At 50.0% G+C, this 23,687-nt stretch overlaps 1 protein-coding gene across 2 annotated transcripts in view; it reads right to left on the bottom strand.

The window, feature by feature from the left end:
- RIMBP2 (RIMS binding protein 2) overlaps positions 1-17,182 on the bottom strand; it is a 278,098-nt gene extending 260,916 nt beyond the window's left edge. For both annotated transcript variants that reach the window (XM_055080474.1, XM_055080471.1), the window contains exon 1: positions 17,130-17,182. The gene's annotated coding sequence lies outside the window, so the exon portion shown is untranslated. The remainder of the gene's footprint in view (positions 1-17,129) is intronic.
- Positions 17,183-23,687: the final 6,505 nt, after the last annotated feature.

Below are 23,687 nucleotides of genomic sequence, written 5' to 3' on the forward strand. Positions count from 1 at the left end.
GAGAAAGCCCTCGCGCAGAAACGAGGACCCAACACAGCCAAAAATAAAATAAATAAATAAACAAAAATTTATTAAAAAAAAAAAAGATTTTCTGTGAGATTTCAAAAGGCAGGCAGGATATCATTGTGGTTGGAGGCCCCTGGCCAGTTTTACGGAAGGAATAACTCGGAGCTAAGCCTGGGTGGGATCAGAGGTGGGCAGGACGGTCACTCCCACAGGAAGGAGAGGCATGAGCCGGCGCCTCCAGGCTCTAGGCCCCCAACAGGCTGGTACAGCCTTTCATCAGGCCATGTGGGGATGCCCGCATAGAGTTGTAAAGATGTAGACCAACCGAGCAGGTCATGCCACCTCTGTCTGCGCCTTGCCTGGGTCACACATTTAACTGCTCGTCTTGGCTTGATCCACTTGGGCTGCCAGAGCAAAACACCGCCGAGGGAGGGAGAATTGTATTGTCTTGTAGTCCAGGAAGCTGGGTGTCCAAGATCAAGGTGTGGGCAGGGTTGGTTTCTCCTGAGGCCTCTCTCCTTGGCGTGGGGACGGCCGCCTTCTTGCTGGGCCCTCACGTGGGCTTCCTCTGTGCGCGCACACAATTCTGGTGTCTCTCTGTGTCCCCGATTTTCTTTTATAAGGACACCTGTCTTCTTGGATTAGGGCCCACCCTAATGACCTCCTTTAGACTTAGTTACTTGTTTAAAGGCCCCCATCTCCTTTAAAGAACAAACAGAGTCATGTTCTGAGGTCCTGGGGGTCCTGGTTAGGACTTCAACATATGGACTGGGGGGTGGTACACAACTCAGCCCATAACACAACCCCTGAAGAAATAAGGGCTCCAAAGAACAAAGAGGAATAACAGTAGCTAAGAGGAAGTATAGCACGTTTGGAGGGTGGAGAAAACTCAAGGGAAAACTTCACAGTTGGCTTGGGGTCAGAACACGGGGCCTCGGGTTCCAAGGTTCCTGAAAGGGGTACCGAGCATTTGAGCATTTTGCTAATTCCAGAGGCCCTGAAAGCAACAGAACCCAAATCATTCATACCTGATGGGCAGCTACAGAATTCATTCGTTCTTCTCCAAGATCTTTGGGCCAAACAATAGTATGTCTTTTAATAATGGATCCTTAAGTTCAGTGGGCAAAACAGGTTTACAACTGATTCTGTGACCTTAAAATCAAAGAAGGGCGGCGGGGTGGGGGGTGCAGCTGTTGCAGCCTGCCTCTCCCCCGCCACAGCTCCCGGCCAGCGGCACTTTCTGCCGGGCACGTGCCGCTCAGCCCTGCTGGCTATACGTTGGACCCTCACACGTGCACCTGAAGGGGGTCAGGAGCTGCAGGCAAAAGCGCCCTTTAGTAATAACACGGCCTAGGAGAACTGCCCTGACAGCGCTGCTCCTGGTCCAGCTGATTTCAGCCGAGAAATGTCTTGAGTTCCAGTTACCCAAACGACTGCTCTTCTTAACAAAAGAATGGGACTGACTATTTGCATTAGAGTGGGGAGAAAAATGTAACTTATAGCTGAACCCTTGGGAATGATTTTAGGTGCATTCCAACATTGGCCCCACCAAACTCAGCAACGAAACAGTCAGTTATCAAGGAGCTGGAGGAGAAAACAGGTGGAAATGGGGTGTGTGTGTGTGTGTGTGTGCGTGCGTGTGCGTGCGTGCGTGTGTGTGTTTGAGAGAGAGAGAGAGAGAGAGAGTGAGGGAGAGAGAGACTGTGTGCATTTGCCCTTCCTTTCCCCACCGGCACTTAAAGAATGTCTTCTCAGCTATCGACTCCTTCCAGTAAGAAACACTGCACACCACTGAAGAGAGAAGCCCTGGAATCAGATGGCCTAGATCAGAGTCTTGCCCCCAGCCCCACCCCCAGTTACAGACTCTGTGACTCTGAACAAGTTCCTTAAATTCCCGGTGCCTCATCCAAGGCCCGTCCCTAAAGCCGGAATTCATAACATGGCTGTGGAAATTGAGCAAAATTAAAACCTCAGAGAGCGTCGAAGAGGACCTGGCTCTGTATGTTTACGGCAGCAGCATCTATTTCTCCTCCTTTTTCCTGGGCCGAGACGACGAGACTGTGATTTCCAGCAATCCTCTCATTTCAGTAAATGCTGCTGCTTCGCTTTAGATGCCCCGAGAAGTTCATGATAATAGGATCTTCCCGGCAAAGCTTGCAGGTCACTGGGTCACCTCAGTGGACGCAGGCTGGATCGTCTGTCTCGAAGGCTAAAATAATCGCCGCAGGTGCCAGCGTGTCAGAACCAGGATCAGCAGGGCAGCCGGTTAACCCGGGAGAGGCTGCTCACCGTTCACGCCCCGGTGCATCTGCCTTTTACAGCCGCCGCCAGTCATCACGCAGGCGCCCCTCACTGCCCAGCGCGTGCGGGCTTCACTTGTTACACAGGCTGCCCGAGAATCCTTGATTCGCTAATGAGAAAATGACTAGGGTCAGTGTTTGAAAATTACCTTTAGAAGTGAGGCGGGAAGGGTATTTTTGAAAGCGTAGACATGCCTTTTGCCATCGCGCATCCTCTCCCCGAGCCACCCGCCACCCAGCCCTGGCGGCTTGGGGACGGCGGACCCCATCCTGAGTCAGCCGCATCCTGGGCTCTGCCTGCCCGGCTCTGGTGGGGCGCAACGTCAGATGCCCAGTAATCGGGATCTGAGAGGCATTAGCCCTCACGTGACCGGGCTGACCCCTTCCGGCCCTGATTAACTTTCCAGCCATAAGCTGCCGCCTGCAGCCCGCTCTGGGCTCACGTGGACTTTCCACATTTTGAATAAGGTTCAACAAGTCTAATTGGTGGAGTATTTGTGTGTGTGTGTGTGTGTGTGTGTGTGTAAATGGAGATTCCTAGGGGAGAAGAAAGAAAAATAAAACAGCACCCCATAATAGAACAGTGTAGGAAATGCAGAGGCAGGGGTAGGAGGAGGGGTTGGGTTAGGAGAGAAAGATCTAGAAGCAACAGGAGAAATCACAGCCCCAGGTCACTCAGCACAAGGCAGAGGCCTGGGGCCCGACCGCTGGGCAAGGGCGTCCCTCTGGGGTGTACTGGGTCTGTCACATGCTGGGGAAGGAGACGGCTCCACTTTTGTTGTATTTTGAGGAGATCGGCGAAGTCCTCCTACAATATCCCCTTTCTGTGCCCCAAACGCCCCAGCTGAGCCCCCTCCTGGATGAAGCAGCGCTGGCAAGGCCCAGGGACCTCTGGAGAGTGGGTGGGGGACGTCGTGGCCACGCTGACCGCCCCCCGGCACCAGGACCACGGGAGAGGGTGCAGAGAGGGGCCAGAAGGAGGGCTGAGCCGCCAGAGGCAGGGGTGAGGGGAAAGCGCCTCTGCAGGTCCCCGGTCATGGCCACGCCCCGCCCCGCCTGGGCTTTCAGACAGGCTGAGCTCCAGCCTCTTATCTGAAAAACAAACAGACACACCTACAGAAGGCAGCCTTTAAACCCAGGAGCCATCTTCTGTCCTGGGGCGCTTTCCACGTTTTGACCTGCTTCCTAAGTGCGCTCCTGGTGATGAACCTGCCTGCCGGCCTCCAGTTTTCCCAAAGCGGGGAAGGTCTTCCAGTGAGCAGTGAGTAGCCTCGGGAAGGTCTGAGATTCCCAGACTCCGCGGTCCACCCACCCCGGTTCAAGTCCCGGCTTTGCCACTTCCTGGCTGTGTGACCTCAGGCTAATTACTCCACCTCTCTGTGTCTCAGTTTCTTTGTCTACACAATGGTGATAGTAGCAGTGGCTACCGTATGAGTTTCCTGTGGCAGCAGTAACAAATTACAGCAAACTGAGTGGCTTAAAATGACAGAAATTCATTCTCCCACAGATCTGGAGGCCAGAAGTCTGAAACCAAGGTCTCCGGGGCTTGCGGGAAGGGTCCTTCCTGGCTTCTTCCAGCTTCTAGTGCCCCCAGGCTTTCTTTGGCTTGTGGCCGCATTCCTCCAATCTCTGCCCCATGGTCACACGGCCTCCTCCTCTGTGTCTGAACCGGTGTCGGCATTCAGGGCCACCAGACCCTCTAGGATAATACGCTCCTCCTCTCAAGGTCCTTCACGTAATCCCACCTTTTGCCATGTAGGTAATATTCACTCTATTGTCATTTAAGGCAATAGTCGCAATTCCAGGGATTAGGACACAGAGGCACTCAGGCCCCACACCCACCCGGCAGGGCTGCTATGAAGACTTAATGAGCTAAAACCTGCCAAGTGTCTAGGACGTTGCTTGGCACCCGGGGAGAGCTGAATGCCTTTGTCAGCTGTCACAGCGTTACTTATTGTTATTATTATTATTATCCTTTTTTACCAAAATAGGGCAGGCCTCAAGAGCCGAGCCCAGGCAAGCAGGAGCAAATGTCTAGAAAATATTAGACTTCTCTTATCTTCGCTATTTTCATTGTTAGGCTTATTTCATCTAAGATGATATAAAGATTTCATTTATGGTAATCACATAAAATTGTATTTGTTTCTTTTTAGCCTCCATAAATGTCTTTAAAAAGGAAAACGAGTCCATTGAAACAGATACTAAGTCAGCAATAGCATAGGTTTCAACAACGGGGGCAAAAAGAAATTACGAAGCTGGCATTCCGGGGGGCAGGGGGTGCATCCACCCCGCTCCAGGGATAAAGGAACAAGCAAAGCGCTGCGATAGCTCACAACACACAGGTGCACGAGGTGGGGAGAGGATGCCTGCGTGACCCGAGTTTGGGAAACACGGGCGTGAGATTACTACCTCCACCTTGGAACCGTGGCACCAGCCTGTTCATTACAAAACAAAGACCAGAACCCAGGGCTCCTGGGGCAGCTAACCCGTGTTTTCCAGTGAGTTTTTAATGCTGGGGAGAAAGGAGTTATGTTTCCCCCATTTGTTTTTTCCAGGATTGTAAGCCACAGGACCATCCTGGGGGTGGGGTTGGCCCGGAGGGGACACAGCTGTCCCATGGGCCAGGCGCACCGATTAACCCCCCGTGGGCACCCTTGTTTCTGACGTGCTCCTCCTTGACGAAAAATCAGTGAAGGCATTTCCTGCCTTTGCCACTGTGCTTGAGGCTCTCGCTGTTTGTCCCTCTCCCTTGCTTCTACAGGCCTCCAGGTCGCTGTGCAGGGGAGAAGGAAGGAGGCTCGGGCTCCCCCAGCTGCAGAAACATCCTGTCTGCCCAGACCTGGGCAGGGCTCCAAACGCGAGCACCTACCCCAAGGCCCCATGCAGGAGCTAGACAAAGGGAGACCGAGCCCATCACAGCTCATCCACCCAGGCAGGGCCACACGGATGTCACTCCGTGTCACTCCGTGCACGAGTCTCTCCCTCCCACACAGTTTAGGCAGCTCTGCTCACAAGAAAAGGAAAATAAACTGCAGAAAAATCTACTAAAAAATCTAGGTTACACTGCCCAGGAGACAACAGTCAAGACAAACTTCAAAGGACCAGTGCAATCGGCACCTCTGCTCTGGGCTCTTGAAACAGATCAGAACTGCGGAGCCCGACGTCAAGCCTGATTTTGACATGAACTAAGCCGGGGGTCCGGGCTTTAAAGGAGCTGTTCCCCAGGTCCACACGGCAGCAGGCATTTCATAAAGAAGCCACACGGGAGCCCAGCCTCCCCTCCACGTGGCCGTTTCTGCAGAGTACGTATGTCACCAAGATGGAAGGTGGCTGCTTAAACATTCAAGTTGTTGAGAGCGGGGAGAATGTGACATTTTCACCCCGTGCCAGTAGAGGGCACCGCTGAAGGAGGGGCCTGTGCAGGGGGTCAGCTCTGCTGTCAGTCAGGTGAACAGGAGCAAAGCTTACAGGGACTAACCCCCATCCAGTGCAGGGGGTGCGGGGAGAAGGTCCCCGCTAATATATCAGGTGCGATCCTGTCCTGTTGATATTTTCCTACTAATTCCATTGTCATTTTACTGCCTGGTCTGTTTAGAATCCAAGAATCACAGCAGTGATGATACCAGCCAGCATGTATTGAACCCTCACTATACGCCAGGCCCCGTCCTGAATGTTTCACATCATTTAATCGTCAAAACGCCCCATCTGCAGTCTCCCCATCTGAATGAGAATAATGGTAATAGCTAATAGTTACTGAGTGCTTACTAGGTTCTGAGCACTTTTCCTGTATTAGCTCCATCCTTTGAGGAGAAGGTAGATACCATTGTCCTCCCATTGTTATAGATGAGAAAAATGAGGCACAGAGAGGTTAAGAAACACACCTGTGGTCACACAGCCAGGAGATCACAGAGCCAAGATGAGAACCAGCCAGTCTGGCTCAAGACTCTAACCACGGCCAACGCCACCTACTGAAGGTCATTTCAGACAGTCCCATTTGTGGAACTAACTCCCCTTGCAGGTGCCGTAGTGCAGGGGCAGAGGTCAGCACGCTCCTCAGGAGCAGTGTGGTAAGGTGGTTAGGGCATGAGCTCTGCCCAAAGGGCCACAGCGAGCCTGGCTGCTCCACTCACTGGCCACACGAGTTTGGGCAAGTGACTTCCCCTCCCTGGCCTCAGTCCCCACCTTCAAGGTGCGGAGAATAACAGCTCCCGCCTTAGAGCATTAGCTATTGTTAGTACCGCTGTTACGACCGGACCCCAAACAGACCGATCACGACTGGAACGGTGAAGCCATAACGGATTATTACTAATCAGCAGTGGAATTATTCAGAAAACACCAATGGCCCCCAATGTGGCAGGACCGTATTCTGACAGAGTGATGGAGGCCTTCACCCCGGACCTCCTGCACCCCAGGGAAGAGGGAAAGAATATTCTAGACCAGTTCTGCTTCGGCTCAACTTTGATGGCAGAGCTGACCCCAGACAGCTGTATGCTCCTCCCCGCGTGGAAGAGAAGTTAACTGGGAAATCCTGAAATGCTAGAGAAAACACGAAGTAACTGAATTTATCCTCCAGTGATAAGATTAACTTTCCTGCTCTTGAGAAAAAGCGGAGCTAAAACAAGCTGAGTCACAGACAAGAAAGCAGCCTCGGGTGCCACGGACCTTCGGGAGTCACACGCCACCCACATCAGTGCAGGTGCCTTGCTCACAGCTCTGACCCTGCAAACGCTGCCGCCGTCTGCACACCCAGGCCTCACCCTCCAGGGAATGCCGGGCTGGGCAGGAAGAGACACCCAGGCCTGGAGGGGTCACGCACCCTCCGAATAGTGACCACCTGAAGGAAGGCCAGAGGAAGCGGCCCAGGACAAAGGGAGCCCGCCCCGCCCTCGAGGAGAGAGGAAGAAACAGGTTTCCTGCGGGGGGATGCGGCTGCACAGGGAACCAGACCCGAACAGACCAGCTCCTGGAGCCCCGAGCCACCCCACAGTGCCCGGAGCCTTTGAGACCTGCCTTCAGGGCCCACTCAACCCTCCTGGAGTGGGTGCTCTGGGATGGGGCACAGGCATCAGTATTTTTAAAACAGATTTATTGAGATAGAGCTCACATAGCATCGAACTCATCCATTTAAAAAAAAAAGACACAGACCTACTAGAGCATGGCCTTGAGGACACGGGGAGGGGGAAGGGTAAGCTGTGACAAAGTGAGAGAGTGGCATGGACATATGTACACTACCAAACGTAGGGTGGATAGCTAGTGGGAAGCAGCCGCATAGCACAGGGAGATCAGGTCGGTGCTTTGTGACCACCTAGAGGGGTGGGATAGGGAGGGTGGGAGGGAGGGAGACGCAAGAGGGAGGAGATATGGGGACATATGTATATGCATAGCTGATTCACTTTGTTATACAGCAGAAACTGACACACCACTGTAAAGCAACTATACTCCAATAAAGATGTTAAAAAATAAATTTAAAAAATAAAGTGTACAATTCAGTGGTTTTTAGTCTATTCCCAGACACATGCAATCATCAGCACAGTCCACCTCAAGACATCTTCATCCATTTTAGAACACTTTCGTCATCTCAAAAAGAAACCCGACACCCTCATCATTTCCCCCCAGCCCCCCAGCCCTCCAGCGCCGAGCCGCCTGCCGATGGATTTCTGGTCCTGGACATCTCACGCCAGGGGAATCATACAACAGGTGGTCCTCTGGGTCTGCCTCTTTCCTCTCAGCATCACGTTCTCGAGGCTCATCCACGCTTTGGGAGGCATCAGAACTCCACTCTTTTTTACAGTTGAATAGTATTCCCGTGTATGGATCTACCAATTTTGTTCATCAGGAGGCATCCATATTGTTTTAAAGATCTGAGACCCATGGCTGGAAACAGAGCCGCGTGTAATTCCATACTGTTTCTCCTCCCTGCTTCCTCTTCCCTCCTCAGCTGTACCCTAGATTTGTTCCCTCCGATTTATTTCCCCTTCTTTCCTTCACATCCCGAGTCTGATCTCTTCTCACTATGGCCACTACTGCGCCCTGACCCGAGCTGAGACCCCACCGACGCCCCCCCGGGTGGCTGTGTCGGCCCCTCCCACCTCCTCGTCCATCTCTGTCCGACGGTCCACCCCCACACAGCAGCCAGAGCCTCCTGCTGAAAACAGGCAGACCATGCCAGCCCCTGGGAACCTTCTGATTGCTTTTATCCTCGCCGGGAACAGATCTGAGGCCCTTCCGATCGCTGCTGCGTGATGGGTCCTGCTTCCTCCCCCCTCCACCGCTATTCAGCCACCATGCCCTCACCCTGCCGCTCACTACCTTCCAGACACGCCGGCCAGCTTGCTCGTCCTCCCTCGAGGAAGGAAAAGGCGGGCCACGAGGGCAGCACCACACGGTGGGTACCGGCTGGCTGCCAAGCTTGGCCGACCCAGGTTTGAAGCCTGGCCCGTCCCTCTCCAGCTGTGCGACCTTGGAAGGGTCCCTTCATTTCTCTTAGATGATTGTCTTGTCTGTACGATGGGTCTAAACTAGCACCCGGGCCCACCTCGTGAAGCCACCGTGTCGCACATGTGAAAAGTGAAGGCATGCGGAGATGTCCAGCCAGCGGCACGCGTATTACTGCATCTGCAGCTTCAAGAACTGTTCACACAAGTTCCCTTATTGAATTCTCAGCCTAAAAAATGGCCCAGAACCGGAAAGAAGGGACACCACCCAGAGCTGATGGGCTTTTGGGGACTGTCCAGAGCCTGAGGGTGACAGAGGCACCCAGCCCGTCCTGCTGTGTGTCAGCTGAGTGCCTACTACGTGTCAGCCACTTGCTGGCACGGGGCATTTGGCCACGGCTACGTTCAAGCAAAGTCGGGGGCCGTTTGGATGGGGGTGGGCCAGGAGAAGTCCAAAGTGACCCCCAATCCTCAAGATGGGGTGTCTGAGGGGCAGGTAGCACTCTTCACTCTGATGTCCAGAGATTTCCAGAGGCAGTGGAGGTTTGGGAGGGAAGATGAGGTCGCTGGTCACCAGGTTTTAATCTGCCTTGACAGGCAGTTTGAGACTCGCCCGTGGGGCTGCTCTGTGCCGTGGCGGACCCCGCTGTAAAACTCAGCCCGCGACCCCAAATGGCCAGCCCCGCGTGTTACCCAGAAGGACAGCGGATTGGGTGTGGTGGCCGTGCGTTGTCTGTAATAATGAGGAGACATCGCAACAGCCTCAGTACTCATGTATGCTAAGTCAGCTGAGGACAGCCTTGCTCAAGTATATGCAGCTACTCTAAGGTATGTTTTTTGCCGTTTTTTTATGTCACGGAAGAATGCCAACCTTATCATGTAAAATGTTGTAAAAACATAATTCAAAACAGTTAATGGAATAAAAATCCTCATAGAGAAAAGAAATAGAAAAAAAATGCCAATATTAACAATGACTGTGTCTGGGTGACGGAGCTGTGAGTCATAAATATCTTCTTCTTCCTGCTTTTCTTTTTTTTTTGATACTTTCTAACTTTCCCACAATGAACAGTCATTACTTTCATAATAAAACTTAAAAGATGTCATTAAAAAAAACAAATTCAATTTGCAGAACCCATGCCGTGAGCTGGGTAGGGACTGTCTGTGTGGTTTTGATGTCAACAGAGGCTCCCCTGTCACCTGTCCAAGCCCCAGCCTCCAAGCTCACCAGCATCCCCACCCCGGAGCAGGTCTCAGGTAACGAGGTAGATGCACAGATCAGATCCTGGGCTCCTAAATCTGAGCTCTTTAAAGACCTTGCACTAACAACCCAAACAGAACTTCCTAATACGCCAGGGCTCCTTCGTTGGGGGGTGGGAGGTAGGAGGGAAACATCAGAAAAAAGCAAACAAAACCATTGCCCTATTTTCTCTCTACATCTCTGAGTGTGAAGTAACAACGGAGCAACATGATGGGGAGTGTTTCTGTCTTAGAAACAATCCGTCAGCAATAACCATCCATAACCTCCCAATGGAAACCAACTCTGTTGAACCAACTGCAACAGACAATTCTAAATATCGTTATCCCAGCATCCATGTTTTGGCAACAAGAATATTTCTTCTGAGGGAATCTTACCAAAGTCCCACCGCCAGATCGGCTGCTACAAGCCGCCCTCGAAAGGCCTCTTTTCCAAAAGCAAGACAACTGGGTTTTCTTTGGCAGCATAGGATGGGGGATGGGGCAGGGTGGGGACAGGAGGAAGGGAGAAGGGGAACCTTTGCACCCCAGCAGAGGGACCCCCCCCCATAGCCTATTCCCGGAGGATGGAACTGGCAAAGTACACCCGCCCACTGGTTTCCAGACACTCCTGGGAGCTCATTCTCAGTGGCCATGGGTGAAAGCTTGGGGACTCCAGACCCTGGTCATTCCACCTGCTCCAGAAACATCCTGTCAGCACTTCCCGCACAGCCATCTAAAAGGAATGAAGACACCCTTCCTTCCTTCAAATACTCAGGGTCTTTGCACTGGTATCTGTACAGTTGGATTCTTCTCATCATTCAGGGCTCAGCTTAATGTCACCTCCTCCGAGAGTCCTTCCAGGATCACCCCACCACAGTCTCTCACGTCAGGCTGCTGTAACCCTCTGTGTGGTGTTACCTCCACTTGTTTGTTATTTATTCAACTGCTTGTTGTCAAACACACACACACACTAATGTCATCTCCATAAGAACAGGGACTTCAGCTATCTTGCTGGCTGCTCTGTGCCCAGCCCCTAAAATGCTTCTTAAACCTAAATAGACATTTCTCCAAAGAAGACATACAGATGGCCAACAAACACATGAAAGGATGCTCAACATCACTAATCATTAGAGAAATGCAAATCAAAACTACAATGAGGTATCACCTCACACCGGTCAGAATGGCCATCATCAAAATATCTACAAACAATAAATGCTGGAGAGGGTGTGGAGAAAAGGAGACCCTCCTGCACGGTTGGTGGGAATGTATAGCCACTGTGGAGAACAGTATGGAGGTTCCTTAAAAACCATATGACCCAGCAATCCCACTACTAGGCATATACCCTGAGAAAACAATAATTGAAAAAGATACATGTACCACAATGTTCACTGCAGCACTATTTACAACAGCCAGGACACGGAAGCAACCTAAGTGTCCATCGACAGACGAATGGATAAAGAAGATGTGGTACATATATACAATGGAATATTACTCAGCCATAAAAAGGAACGAAATTGAGTTAGTTGTAGTGAGGTGGATGGACCTAGAGTCTATAATACAGAGTGAAGTAAGTCAGAAAGAGAAAAACAAATACCATATGCTAACACATATATATGGACTCTAAAAACAAAGATTCTGAAGAACCTAGGGGCAGGACAGGAATAAAGACGCAGACACAGAGAATGGACTTGAGGACACGGGGAGGGGGAAGGGTAAGCTGGGATGAAGTGAGAGAGTGGCATGGACATATATACACTACCAAACGTAAAACAGAGAGCTAGTGGGAAGCAGCCGCATAGCACAGGGAGATCAGCTCGGTGCTTTGGGACCACCTAGAGGGGTGGGATAGGGAGGGTGGGAGGGAGGGAGACACAAGAGGGTGGAGATATGGGGACATATGTATAACTGATTCACTTTGTTATACAGCAGAAACTAACACACCATTGTAAAGCAATTATAGTCCAATAAAGATATAAAAAATAAATAAAATGCTACTTAATATTTAATACATGCTCAAATGTTTGTGGGATGAATAAGCGAATGCAGTAGGCATACAAAAATAAAGGTCACGGGCTGCCCTGGTGGCGCAGTGGTTGAGAGTCCGCCTGCCGATGCAGGGGACGCGGGTTCGTGCCCCGGTCCGGGAAGATCCCACGTGCCGCGGAGCGGCTGGGCCCGTGAGCCGTGGCCGCTGAGCCTGCGCGTCCGGAGCCTGTGCTCCGCAACGGGAGAGGCCACAACAGTGAGAGGCCCGCGTACCGCAAAAAATAATAATAATAATAAAAAAATAAAATAAAAAAAAGGTCACAACCACTGCCTTCCAGGAACTTCATACTAGAGGAGAGAACCGTCACGGTAACAGATAATTGTACAGATTGTGGTGAGGGTGAAGAGAAAAGCAATGCACAGGCAGTAACCAGATCAAGGGGAGGGGTGCCCACCCCACCCTGGGGCGTCCTATAGGTCATTTCATTTCCTTCATTCATTCTTTCCAAAAAAATATTTATTGACCACCTACTCTGTGCAAAGCACTTGCTTGGGCGGAAAAACAGACCATAAAAATGTCAGCAAATAAGATATTTTCAGATGAATGTCTCTCCATTTCTCCACAAGCCCTACTCCCCCCATTGCCACAGACTCTGTCACCTCACACTCCTGTGTCCCTGCATAGCCCCTCAGGCCCTGGAAGTCGAGACGCCTCTTTCCGGGGGGGGGGGGGGTGAACATTAAGAGTAGGTTATTTGACAAGGTCCTACTGTATAGCACAAGGAACTATATTCAATATCCTGGGATAAACCATAATAAAAAAGAATGTCAAAAAGAATGTATGTACGTGTATAACTGAGTCACTCTGTGGTACAGCAGAAATTAACACAGCATTGTAAATCAACTATACTTTGACTAAAAATAATAGTAAATTAAAAAAGAAAGAATAGGTTATCTGGCCTCTCAGAATCCCAGAAGACACCCAGCTTCTCCCATTTTAGGAGCCTCATGGCCCAGTGAAAAACTAAGAAATGTCCAGACAGGTTTAAATTGTTACTTTTCAGGTATCCATTTAATACACTAATGTATAATGTGTTAATGTAAACATATAATGTATAGTGTATTAATAATACATTAACTATAACCCAACAAACTCTAGTACAATATGACTGACCTATGAAGATGGATACACACAGGTGGGTGGTCCAGTTGCTGGGAATGGTTTAAGGTCGCATGAGAAATGACTTCTTCTTGGAGTCTTCTCAGTGGTTCTTGGCAACTGAAACCGTAGCTTCAAATGTCAAGGGTTAATTTGAGACTCTTTGTCACTGCGAGGCTGGGCAAAAGGGCCCCCCCAGATCCCCCTGAGAACCATATCCCGTTCTCAAAGAGGAAGACACATTACCTACAGAGCCTGAGACACAGGGCAGGCCTCCTAAGACGTAAGAAGAGACACAGCCCAGTCGCCTGGACACCCACCCACCCACCCCCGACACCCACAGACGCTAGTTTGGAATTGTAGTGTCTGTGAATGTCTCCCAAACATCTTCAGGGAGGACCGGATCTACAGGGGCTGGAAAAAGTCATTGCCAGCATCAGAAAGTCGGACAACGTGAAGTGTTGGCAAGAACTTGGTGAAAGAGGACCCACCCTGCAGAGCAAGCTGGAAGGACTTGCTGAAATGAAGTCGACACGTCCCCTCCTCCCCAGGGATCCACTTCTGAGACGCACCCGGAACGATTCTCACGTGGGACCGTAAGGCGCACGCGCGAGGACTCTGCCGCAGCATCGTCTGTGCAGCGGGGCTCTGGGGCCGACCTGGTGCCCTCGATGGGGAGGGGCGAGCGCAACGTGGTCCATGAGCTCCGTGGAATATTTCCCAGCGGTTAGAAGTAACTAACCAGAAATACACAGAGCCACACGGATGGACTGAAAAGGGACAGGGCTGCGCGAGAGAAGCAGGAAACGCACAAGGTCTAGAGCACAATGCGATTTATGTGCGTCAGAACAGCTGCGAATACAGCGGCCCTAATGTTTCACATAGATGCAAATTCAAGGGTATATATGAAACATGTTGAAGGGACCGGCTGTGACGGAGAAGGTAAAGGAGGTGGGGACTGGGGTGAAAGGGAAGAGGCAAGGGAGAGACAGAGACAGCGGGTGAGAGAGAGGGGGAAAGGGAAAAGGAGACCCTGTAATGACAGCACATTAAGGACCGAGGAGTGTGGTTCACCCAAGGCAGCGCAGCAACATCAACAGGCCGCTGCTTCTCAGCACGAAGCCCGGATGAGCTTGGAGCAAATGCCGTAACGAGATCAGGCAGCTTTTCGAACCGATGGACACAGGCAAAGAGAAGTTAAGGAAACACTGCTCGTAGGATACAACGATCTAGTTCAAAAGGAACCAGAGAAATAAGAACAGAGTTTTCCAGAAGTCGGCGTCAGCCGCTCCAGCGCATCCACCACAGACCAGTACAGCAGGTGCATCCCTCGCTGGGCTCTCAGAACCACACAGATTCCAACCTTCCAGCTACGCGGAAAAGGCTGGGAAATTCAGCGGCAAAATCCTCCACCTCCTCCGCCGCCGGGAGCAGCTGCTCGAGTGGCTCTGGAAAGGTGTCTGCTCGGTACGGAGGAAGTTCCAGCATTCACGAGCCTAGATCCACCCGAGAGGCAAGGGCCATGCTAGAGGCACACTTCATTTACATCCGCAACCAGAGTCAAGAGCACGGAGGGCGACTCCCACGGATGCCTAACCGCCTTGGGGTCACGCCCTAGCCCAGCGCTTCTCGGAATGAGGTCCCTGGACCAGCAGCATTACAGCAGCAGAAGCTGAGAGACGCAAACCCTGGGCCCCTCCCTAGCTCGGCTAACAGACCGTTCCCACAGCACTCATTCCGACGACGGATGCTCAGCCGCTAATGAAAACTTCAAGCTTCGTTCCAAAAACACAAAGGAGGGAGGCTTGCAAGTGGGAGTGCAGGAAAGAGCCTCCCTGCTCTGCGCCCCTCCTCCTGCCCTTTAAGCACACGCCGTTCTCCTCCCAAACGCCAACCAGGCCCCAAGCAAGAGAAATGAGACTAAAGCCCACGGTGGAGAGAATCAGCTGAATTGGTTTGCTGCCTCTTTTTTTTTTTTTTTTTTAAATTGTGACTTCTCAGCCCAGTCTGCACAGGGCCTCAGGTGGGGAAGCTTTCAGACTCCCCCCGCCTGGGATTTGGATGTGGCCGGGTCCCCGTCTTCGCAGGCTGGGTCTGGGGGGAGCTGGACACAGGCCTCTGGCTGGGGTCTGGCCCCTACGGTCCCGCCATCTCCCCTGGCCCGCTGACAGCACCAACCTTTCCCTGACCCACTTTGCCATGTTCTCGGAAGGGCGGGGTGGTAATATCAGCTGCCGGCCACTTCCCCGAAATAACCTCCAAATGCTTTGCTCTGTGTCCCGGGTACAGTGCCGTAGGGCTGGCCGAGCAGCCCTAGACCCTGAGGCCCAGCCCAGTCACCAGGGCCGTCTGCCGGCCCACCTCCTACACCACAGCCCCGGGCCGGAGACACAAGCCCGGATGGTGCCCAACTGCCCGCCCCGAGGCTCCAGAGTCACAGGAGCCCACACCCCACTCCCAGATACTACGAAGCCCCAGATACCAGGGACCAGCAGCTGTGGGGCCGGGACAGAAGTCCATTCCAGGAGATCCCGGAGCAGGGCTGGGGCGTCTGGGATGGGGAGGAGGGTCCTACCAGCGGGTCCCCAGCCCCCGGGACTGGCCACCTTGCAATCAGGCTGAGCCTGAAGGGCGCCCCTCCCGCCGGCACCTTGTTCACTCCTGGCTCAGAAACTGGACGGGAGGAGGGCTGGTCCACGGCCCACACACTCAGAGGCTCGCAAGCCGGGACAGCCCCCCTTGCTCCGGCCCATCTTCCATTGTCAGAGCCCGTTCATGTCTTCCTCGGCCTGCTCCCCCCGGGGACATTTTCTGTCCCTGGATGAGGTGGGGTCTCTCTAGTGAAAGGTGATGATGCAGAGAGAGGTGAGGGGGGACCCCTTTCCCCAAGGCCCTCCCTCCTCGCTCAGCCGGCCATCCTAAGAACCTGGGGGCACACAGACCCTGGCCCGCATCCCTGCAGGATCCCCCAGCAGCCCAGATCCCCTGGGCCCAACGACCTGGTGCTGAGCTGCGTCCACCCAGCCCTCAGCCGGACTTTGCGGACAGCCCGTGGGGACACCCTGGGGACAGCAGCAAAGGCCTCAGCTTGAGAAGAACAAGCCGTACCCTGACCCCACCGGACCTCCCAAACCCAACTTCCCTCCGGGCAGGTCGTCCTGTAAACACTGGATCTCCAGGTGAAAACACAGCTTCCAGGGGGAGAGTCTGCCCCAGCAAACAGCTTGCCGTGGGCGCGTGCGCACACACACACACACACACACACACACACACACACACACGCACACACACACACACACGCACACCCGCACACACACACACACACACACACACATTCTGCCGGGAACATCTGTTTTGACAAACATATTATTCAAGTCAGTCTATGGGACATGAATTGACAAATTCTCAACGTGCAAGTTTCTGGTTCAATGCGTTTCAAATCTGAGCCGAGCTGCGGATGATACAACTCTTATTTTTTAGTTGTTGGCCCCCAACCCCTTCCCCCTTCCAGCCCGACCCCCAGGAAGACCACTTCCAGAGCCCCCAGAGGCTCAGATGTGAAACAATCCAAGCTCACACTTCTGGGTTCAAAAGGCATTGCCTGGTGTGATGTCCAACTTCGCCCAGAGGGGCTTTTCTGCAAAGCTGAGGGGTAGGGGGCCGGGAGGCGTCTCCGGGAACCCCACGGTGACCCAGAACCGTCAGCCCTGCCCTGGGAAACCAGATCCACGGGGACCAAGCAGCAGCACCCCACATCCGCGGGAGGAATCGTCTGGAAACGGTCCCCCCCTCCCCGCGGCTCTCCTGCACCCGGCGTCCATGGCAGCTCGGTACCGGGACCCCGTGCTGAAGGGCATCCTCCAACCGCTGGAAAATAAACTTTGTCAGCGCAGACAGTTTCCGGCTATCGCCCGGAGATCACCGCCGCTGCAGCGCCGGGTGCGTGCGGAGGGGTGACAAGGGAAACGTGAAGCTATTTTTAGGAGAAAAAAATACATCTCAGCCTACCTTAGAAGCAGCAGTGCCAAGACTGGGAGATTCACCGGGAGACAACTGCAGTCTGCTGTGTCAGATTACAAACTGGGGCCGGAGGGAGGGCGGGGAGGGAGGGGGGAGAGGAGGAGAGAGAGAGAGGGCATTGGTGTGTCTGCACTGCTTGGATTCGGCTAGAAATGATTCATTAGTTTTCTGCAGGCAGGCAAGCAGGCCCACAGAGAGAAAGGCGGGGTGGTGGGGGGGGAATCATCCGCCATGCAGCTGTACCCAGAGCCTAGGAAACGTTCAGTGTTTAGACACACACACACACACACACACACACACACTCCCCAAGATGGCTCTCCTCTCCCTGCCAGTGTCTTTTCCACCGAGCTGCGGCCAAAAGCTGGGACAGAAATGAAGGCGAAACAGCTCTCTTAGCCAAGCAGGGCTTGGGGTCCGGTGGGTGACGCTCTCTCCCCGGAATAACAGCACTAGCTCTCCCCTGCTGGCTGCCGGAGGGCCTCCTGCAACCAACCGGGCCTCTGGGCTGCCAAGGGGAGGGAAAACCTGCCCTCGCACGCCCCACGAAGCTCAGAAACTCAAGTGCAGCCAGGAATTAAGTGATTATGTGCAACCACCCAAGCTGTTCGGGTCTGCACCCTCTGGTCTGGCCCCCCGCCGCCCCCCAGCCTCCCGAATCCCAAGAAATAACATGTGTCCTCTTCATCCTCCCAGAAGTTCAGACCCTTGCACAGAGGTACCAGCTACCTAGCAACGCGGCAGAGACAGTGACAACATAGGAAAATGTGCGTGGACTTCACACACACGCACGGACACGCACAGTTTGTTCCCTGGGATGAAAACCCCATCATGTGTGATTTCAAGATGCTAAATAATTTAGTTTGTGGAAGGAAAGCCCCGTGTTGGGTCCCATGAACCTGGACTGTGTCTCTGAGGGGTCCCAGTGCCGCCTGCCTGGACAGGGACCGCAGGGTGGAAGGCAGGCATACACTAGCTGCAGGTCCTTTGTACAAAAAGGAAAGGGTCTCCCGAGATGGTTTCTGTTGTTGCTTCTCCAATTAACAGCCTTACCAAACGGGCATCGGGAAAATCCAACACACCCTCCACCACGGTGGTTGGGTTGTTTGCCTTACACAAACCACCATGAGCTAAAAGCTAACTGGGGAATTCCCTGGCGATCCAGTGGTTAGGACTTCGCACTTTCACTGCCGAGGGTGTGGGTTCGATCCCTGGTCGGGGAACTAAGATCTCACAAGCCTAGCGGCGTGGCCAAAAATTTAAAAATTTTTTGAACTTCTTAAAAAATAAATAAACATAGTATAAAAAATAAAAAGCTAACTGGCCAGAAGGACACTCCTTCCCCAAACAACTTCTGTGTCACCATGGTACGCAGGTAGAGCAGAAGTTTTCCTAATCAGGACCCACTTTTGCTTCCCGAGGATGGAGAGCATCTGAATTTGCCTGCAAGACAGAAGGCTCCCTACAGCTCTGTGTACGCTAGTCCCATCCTCGTTCTGTTGGACCAAGAGCTCTGTGCCCCTTTCAGGAGGCAGAAGCAAACCACCCCACCATTTCCTTTTTTTTTTTTAGAATGAAGTAATTTAATTATGAGGGTCAAGATCATAAATTTGTCACCAAACTCTAAAATACGAGGCACAGAAGCAATTTGCAAATGCTGCTCTTTAATGTTATTGAATATAATTAGCAGGTCATATGGGAACTTGACATTTAACTCTCTTTATGAAGCGTACACCATTTCCTTTTTCATTCTGCAGGCAGAGCTATCAGTTCTCCGTAACCACGACCAGGGAAGAGGAGGCAAACGCTCGTACACCCCTGTTCACAGCAGCTCCTTTCACAACAGCCAGTGGGTGGAGACAACCCAATGCCCACTGATGGGGAGATGGATCCACAGAAGTGGTCTGTCCAGGCAGTGGAATACTATGCAGCCATCAAAAAGGATGGAAGCACAGACACAGGCTACAGTGCGGATTAGCTGAAAACATGCTGGTAAGGAAACAAGCCAGATACAAAAGACCACGTGTCATATGATTTTATGTAGATGAAATGTCCAGAATAGGCAAAGCCACAGAGACAGAAAGGAGATGAGTGGGATGGCCGCCTGGGCCTGGGGGAGGGGGAGAAAGGGGAGGGGGAGGGGCTGCTGATGGGCACAGGGTTTCCTTTGGGGGCTAGGAAAACATTTTGGAATTAGACACAGGTGGTGGTTGCACAACACTGTGAAGGCACTAATGCCACTGAATTATTCACTTCACAATGGTTAATTTTATGTTACATGACCCCTCATCTCAAATAAAAAAGTAAAAAAAAAAAAAAAGCACATGAATTGGGAGTCACGCTGGCCAAGGTCTGAATCCTGACTCTGTGTGACCTTGAGCAGGTCAGTCTGTTCCCTCAGCTACAAAAGTATCATATCTGCTTCTTCGAGAGCATCCACCCATGGGGCTATCATGGGAGAAAAAGAATAGGGTTGACGGAAGAAAATAAAGCTCTTCCCCCTTAGAAAGAACTCGTTCTTTGAGAAGGCCGTTCGATGGTATGAATACGGCTTTCTCCCCCTCTTTTCTCAGCAGGTTGTTTTGAAGCAATCCATAGATCAGACAGGCCTAAAGGCCAAGGTTCTGAAACAATTCACCTGCAAAAGCACATATTTTCAAGATGCTGAATCCTCCCCACGCCGGGCTACGGCCACTTGAACCGGCCTTGTTAAGACTCCAGAATCATTCTCACAGTATTTCATGTGGGTGGAAGTTGCTCACCCGAGGGTCTCTGTGCGAGCCCACTTAGAGGACCAGGCACGCTGAGGCCAGGAGAGGACACTGCCCCTGTCCAATCAGAAAAGGAAGGCAGGTGGGAATGTAAGTTTGTGCAGCCACTGTGGAGAACAATATGGAGGTTCCTCAAAAAACTAAAAATAGAGCTACCATGTGATCCAGCAATCCCACTCCTGGGCACATATCCAGACAAAACTCTAATTCAAAAAGATACCTGCACCCCTGTGTTCATTGCAGCGCTATTCACAATAGCCAAGACATGGAAGCAACCTAAATGCCCATCGACAGACGAACGGATAAAGAAGATGTGGTACATATAGACAAAGGAATACTACTCAGCCATAAAAAAGAACAAAATAATGCCATTTGCAGCAACATAGATGCAACTACAGATGATCATACTAAGTGAAGTAAGTCAGACAGAGAAAGACAAATGCCATATGAGATCACTTATATGTGGAATCTAAAATATGACACAAATGAAGCTATCTATGAAACAGAAACACACTCACGGACACAGAGAACAGACTTGTGGTTGCCAAGGGGGAGGGGTGGGGAGGGATGGATTGGGAGTTTGGGGTTGGTAGATGCAAACTATTATATATAGAATGTATGAACAACAAGGTCCTACTGTATAGCACAGAGAGCTATATTCAATATCCTGTGACAAACCATCATGGAAAAGAATATATATATATATATATATATATATATAAAACTGAGTCACTTTGCTGTACAGCAGAAATTAAACACAAGATTGTAAATCAACCACACTTCAAAAAAAGTTTAAAAAAAAAAAAGAAAAGAAAAGAAAAGGAAGGCAGTGATCCCACCTCTGGGTACCATGTTCTAACTTCACAAAAACCAGGTGAATTCTGGGCTTAAGACACTGGAAAATGTAGCAAAGCAGAGAATTTCATAGGCAGGCTCTTGGGTAACTCACGATGTAGAGGAAGCCATGCTGCCTCTGTGAAGACGAGGGCATAAAGACCCAGCGGGAAAGGATCACCTAGGTCTGGAAGATGGGCTGCCAGGGCCGAGGCTCGCTTCCTTGTAAAACTCAAAGAAGCTCCACCCCTTCGACACCTACTGGGGGCAACTCAGGAAACAGACCCCACAAAGGCGTCCCCATTAACCGGGCCCGTTCAGCTGTTAAGAGCTGCTATAAATAACACGCCGCTTGTTTATCTGATCCCGAATGCAAAGAGCGTTTGCAAGACGACAGAGAAGCACCAGATGCAAAGTCGCATAACTGCTGTCCAGAGCCTTCCAGTTGTATATATGGAGAAAGCACAGCTGAGCCGGAGAAAGCATATTTGGACCAGCTCTCCGAGGAAATGCCAGGTGTCGGCTGCAGTGTGGTTCTGAGGGTTCAGCACTAAAGCAGCAGAATCTACAATCGTCGTGGAGCTAAGAATAGGTCCTGAACATCAGGGTCTCAGCAGGCCCCGAGCTGCCACAAAGCACAGGGGGCTTTCCACTAGGCCAGTTCCAAGGCCAGCAGTGAGATGTGCTCACCTAAGTCGCTTTCAAGTCGCTTTTGTAGATGTTATGATGGTCTACTGGGAAAACCCATGTGAACCGAGAAACTGTTACAAATAAGAATAGAACGGAATGGAAGAGTACAGAATACAACAGAACAGAAAAATTCTTCATGTATTCCTTGATAGAATACAATCATATATTATGTTTGTTCCCAGAAAAACATTGCATATTATTGCACTTAATATTAATAATACGTAAAAATCAATAGCTTTCCTGTATAGGAAGAACAACCAGTTAGGAAATATAATGGAAAGGGAAAAAAATCCCATTTACGGTAGCAGCATGCAAAATGAAAAACATTCCTATGAATGATTTGAACCAGAAATATGTAAGAAATATATGAAGAAAACCGAACAAAACAGGAAAATTGAATAAAGAGAAAAGTATACCCTATGCTTGGATGGGATGCTTAAATTCTATAAAATTCTCCCTAAATCAATCTTAAAAACTAATGTGATTTCACAAGATATACAGGCAGGATTTTTTTAGACCTATGGAAGCTGATTCTAAACTTTGTATGAAGATAAAGGCACAAAAGTATAACCTGGAAATTTTTAGGGCAGAAAAGAGTAAGGAAAGAATACCAGCCTTACCAGACATTATAAATAAATAAAATTGTTGGTCCTGGTGCATGAACAGATAGATCAATAGAACAGACTTGGATGAATAAATCCTATCACATAACAGCATTTACTATATGATAAAGTGTCACTTCTAATCAATAAGAAAAGGCTGATTGTTCAATATATGCTATTCAGAAAATGGGAAAATTTTTTTAAATTCTTACACAAAAATCAATTCCAGATGAATCAAGTATTTAAACACATAAAGGAAAAATTAGACATTTTTGAAGAAATCATGAATTTTTCTCATTACTTTAAAATGAAGGAGGACTTTCTAACCAAGACAGGAAATCAGGGATGATGAAAGGAAAGGCTGATTAAATTTGACAACATGGAAATTTAAAACTTCTGCACAGTGAAAGAAAAGGTCATAAATAAAATCAAAAGCTAAGTTACAAACCAGGATAAAATATTTGCAACACAAACTTCAGACTCAGGTATGGGTCCAGGTTTTGAGGGGACTGGAGTTGGTTCAACTTGGGGACCCTGTTTAAGAAAAATAAAAACAAAAAACAAACCCACCAGTGCAAAATGGTACAAACATGATCACATCTAAAGAATGAGAAAATAAATCACAACAAATTCCAGACTTTAAAAAGCTAATGAATCCCATAAATATCACAAAATCTAGAAAAATAACATTATGTTTGTTTAATTAAGTGCCTGAGACACCTCTATAATACCTTTTTTTGGTACTTTTTATTAGCTGTGTAATGTTTAATGACCTCTCCATATGACAATGATCTTGTAGCATTATTCTCTTTTGAGAGAATAAAAGAAAAATTCTTTCCCAGCATAATTCATCAAATTTGGGGTTTTTTTAAAGTTTTTTTGGTAGTTTAAAAGTTTCCTTCATATGTTCCAGCAATCCCACTCCTGGGCATATATCTGGACAAAACTATAATGCAAAAAGATACATGCACCCCTACGGTCACAGAAGCACTATTCACAATAGCCAAGACATGGAAACAACCTAAATGTCCATCCACAGATGAATGGATAAAGAAGATGTGATACATGTATACAATGGAATACTACTCAGCCATAAAAAGGAATAAAATAATGCCATTTGCACAACATGGATGGACTTAGAGATTATCATACTAAGTGAAGTAAGTCAGACAAAGACAAATATCATATGATATCACTTATAGGTGTAATCTAAAATATGACACAAATGAACCTATCTACAAAAGAGAAACAGACTCACAGACATAGAGAACAGACGTGTGGTCGCCAAGGGGGAGGGGGGAAGGGGATGGATGGACTGGGAGTTTGGGGTTAGTAGAGGCAAGCTATTACACTTAGGATGGATAAACAACAAGGTCCTACTGTATAGCACAGGGAACTATATCCTATATCCTGGGATAAACCACAATGGAAAAGAATATAAAAAAGAATGTATATATGTGTATAACTGAGTCACTTTGCTGTACAGCAGAAATTAACACAACATTGTAAATCAACTATTCTTCAATTTAAAAAAATAAAGTGTCTAAAAATTTTCTTTAAGTTTTCTTTTCAAGTTTTCTTTGCATGTATCTTTTTGCATTATAGTTTTGTCCAGATATATGCCCAAATTTATTCCACATACAACTAACTTT

Source organism: Physeter macrocephalus, chromosome 19 (genome assembly GCF_002837175.3).
Source record: "Physeter macrocephalus isolate SW-GA chromosome 19, ASM283717v5, whole genome shotgun sequence".
NCBI lineage: Eukaryota > Metazoa > Chordata > Mammalia > Artiodactyla > Physeteridae > Physeter > Physeter macrocephalus.